The 3,736-nt window shown below is 34.9% G+C and overlaps 1 pseudogene; it reads right to left on the bottom strand.

Moving 5' to 3' along the window:
- Positions 1-2,468, bottom strand: part of LOC114518607 — an 8,354-nt pseudogene extending 5,886 nt beyond the window's left edge.
- Between the last annotated feature and the right edge of the window lie 1,268 nt (positions 2,469-3,736).

Below are 3,736 nucleotides of genomic sequence, written 5' to 3'. Positions count from 1 at the left end.
ATAGCAGTGTGAAATTACCTGTCGAATTTGACTCAATATAATCACGGCGCTGTGGGAAAAATCCAAACTCCGGATTATTTTTAAAAAAAAATTTGAAATTTCAATTTTTGCATTAAAAAACAGGAAGCTAAAATTTCAACATTTCTAGGATTAAAGGGATATATATAAATAGCAATCACAAATCAAAACACAATACAGCATGTCCGATAAAGATACCCTTTAGAAAGAATACGCGAACAAAAAGTGTGAAATTTGTAGAGATATTTTGATACTTATTAAGAGAGAAAACATGGCTAACAAGGAATTTCAAGACAAACTGGAAAAGCTATCATCCTATTTCTTCGACCCTGAAAATCCAGACCCGCGAAAAAGCATACATTGTTTAACATGTGGCTTCCAACACTGTGCGCACTTCCAATGCAACGCATTTCTTAACAAAGAAAAAACGCAAAAATCTGGCGACAAAGAAATTGTATGGTGTGAACATCTCAAATGCAAGATGCTGCATTTCCGTGTTCGATTTTGCATAAAATGCATAAAAGATATGGAAACAATTGAAATGACAAGTGAAGAACCCGTACAACTTGATTCAATGTAGGTATGTGTGACCTGTTTTCCATTAACTTGATTTAATTAAGTTAATATCTTTAATACAGGTCACACAACGTGAACCAGCACACTTATTTTTTTTCACACTGATCTCATTTTTTCAACAATCTGGACGGTCTATGTTACAGTACCGCCGTCCATAGAGCCTGATTTCTTGCATAAAAAGGATGTGACGTCATTTTTTGTAATACTAAAATATAATAAAAGTGTGCTGGTTCACGCTCCCCCCCCAAAAAAAAAATAATATCTACTACTATAGTTCGCCATCTCTACCAGCTCATCCAGTTTCCTGATGCTGCTCAATTAGAGAACGAGCAGGACCCCAATGTATCGCATATCTTATATTGGGAAAATCAACACCCATACTCAAAGCTGAGCTTGCAACAATGATCCTCTGAATTCCGTCCTGTTGATTGATTGTTGAATTTGTTCTTTACAATGCGGCCATGATAATGAATGAAAAATGCCAACTACCAAGTTCTCAGGAGTATTTTTTTAGACCTCCCATAAGCATACAAACCAAGTTTAAGAAGATAATTTAAAACAACTGCAAGATCATTAAGTGAATTGCAAAATATTATGGTTTTTGGTATCTTTTTGTTGAGTTGTCAATGACATTTTTTACCAATTCAACAAGCCAATCCAGCTGTTTGTGCATATCACTTTTTGAGTATTTCTGCACTTGAGAGTCTTAGGTTTTCCCTGTTGGGACTAATGTTGATAATATGTGGGGTTCTCATTAGTAACTACTCACATATTGTTTTTTCATCAGCAATCCCAGGAGTACCTATTGATAAGAGAAGCAAATATTCAGAAATAATACTGTTTGTAATCAATTAATATAAAACACTTTTGCGAAAGATAATAAAAGAGCACTAAACCTGTAAAGTTTCAGAGCACAACAATTGATCGGAATAAAATTTTCAATGAAAAGGTACATGCACACTGTATTTTAGAAAAAGATTATGTATTTACCTTCTTTGCAAAAAGAACAAAGGAGAGCCAACTTTCCAAACACACATCTAAATATATCGCCTGGATTTCTTATCGAATGCAAACATTTTTCCTTGTTAAATACCAAAAGATAAAATAAAAGTGAGTCCAAATTTCTGGATAATCATTCACACAAATACACGTTCTGATGCAGTGTTTGCAACTACATTTATGTTTACCTTTTTCTAGTCCAAGTTTCTACTGTGTGTGCTTCATCCACAACAATGCAACAAACTCTCTTATGAAGCTCTGACTGACGATCAAGAAGGAGATTTTGAAATTTTATCGTTAACATGTTTTCTACCGAACCAAATAATACTTCAAAATCGCATCTTTCCAGATCCTCTTGTTGCAAACATTTCACGTCAGCTGCAGAGTAACCAGACGAATGTAAAGCAGTTATCTGGTCATCAATAAAATAACTGGGAAATAAATTTGCATACATTAAAAACAAGCCAATAGGATTTTACGACCTCTACCGGCCGCAAAACATGAAAAATACAGTGGCTTAACAGCAGGCTCTCCCTCAATGCCCCCCCCCCCCAAAAAAAAATTCAAGCCTCCCCCAAACAGAAGAGCCTACCAAAAAGTAGGTTAGTCATGCGCTCTTTCTACAGGCAAATAAAAAACATGGGAATGCGAGCAATTTCTCGCGGAGCATGGAGACGTCATTGCAAGGCAAAGTTGGAATAATAATAAGGTTTCGATATTTGCTTATAAAGAAACTTATAAAGAGACTTAATAGTGATTGCGACAATGTTACTACAGACTTCACTATACAAATTGGTTGTGGCATTCGCAAAAGCTAACTTTCTGTATCGCAGACATAATAACATATTTTAGTCATGTTTATACCCCAAAACCATATCATGTGTCAATAGTACCTAGGTGAATACTTAATATTTTAATTCATATCCACTAAGAGGATGCATGAGTGAATGAGCTCATGGTGGTTTTGGAGCAAAAAGCATCCGTAAAACTAATAGAGTATCGGCATCAATCGTCATTGATGTTCTTTGAAAAACATTAGTCAAAATCAAATAATTTAATTGTCCCAGTATCTCATTGAAGGTTAAATGTCACACACTTAATATGGCATAAGGATACAATGGCAATGTTGTTATATAAGATTTATGTATTGTAGTTTCCTTGTTACACAGGCAATTTACTTTTTTGAAGGAAACCGGCTGCTATTCTGGCTTAGATTTCATTTTAATCAGTTATGTATTATGAACAATGACATTTGTTTTTAGATGATCATTACTTCATTTAACATGTTATAAGTTGCATCAAATCCCCATGGCACCATGGGCAAAAATGGCTAGGTGAACAGAATGGACTCTGCAAACATGTTAAACATGGCTAACAAACTAAGGCCTGATTTTCATTGGTCATCGACCGTTGGCTACAACTATTGTTTTTTTATAACCTTTTCGGTTATTTTGAATAATTTTTCTCTGCCACAAGCTAAAAATTAATATTTATTTACTGATACCGTGTTTTGTTGACGTGAGACTGTACCTATTTCTGAAGTGTCTGTAAAGTGATTTCTAGTGTCAAAATGAAAACGAAATGACAAAAAGTTTAACAAATTCTTAGACTAAATTTTGAGTACAAGGCCAAATTTTCAATCATGATGATTTATTAAACTGAAATCACTGAGGAAAATTGTGAATCGCCCGCCACGTGTTGACCTCTTGTCCAATAGGAAGCTAGAAAAGTTTAATTTTGACACTATAGATATGTAACAATAATACATGTCGGTGATCAATGAGAATCATGCCTAAGTGAGCAAAATGCACAAGATAAAATGTGGAAAGTTATTGATGTAATTGTTCTATAAATTAGTATAGCTACAGCAAAAAATAAGGGCCTCCGGAAACTAGAGATTTAGTTGTCGACAACTAAATAAGTTCGATAAAGGATTCCACAGTCTGGCACTCAAATACTGATTTAGTAACCGAAATAGCGCGAAGATTAAAAGTAGTCGACAACTAAATCCCTAGTCTGTGGAGGCATGAATATCCAAATTCATATCGCAGGGTGTGTAAAAAGGTACCCCCTTTTGAAATCAAGCCTTAATGATGTTGGCTAAGCTAGTTTCGTCGGGTGTCCCATATAGCTGTTGTAGAGG

Source organism: Dendronephthya gigantea, unplaced genomic scaffold (genome assembly GCF_004324835.1).
Source record: "Dendronephthya gigantea isolate DGI-Jeju-01 unplaced genomic scaffold, DenGig_1.0 000011F, whole genome shotgun sequence".
NCBI lineage: Eukaryota > Metazoa > Cnidaria > Anthozoa > Malacalcyonacea > Nephtheidae > Dendronephthya > Dendronephthya gigantea.
Note: the sequence above shows the minus strand (reverse complement) of the source record. Positions and strands in the feature narration are given on the sequence as shown.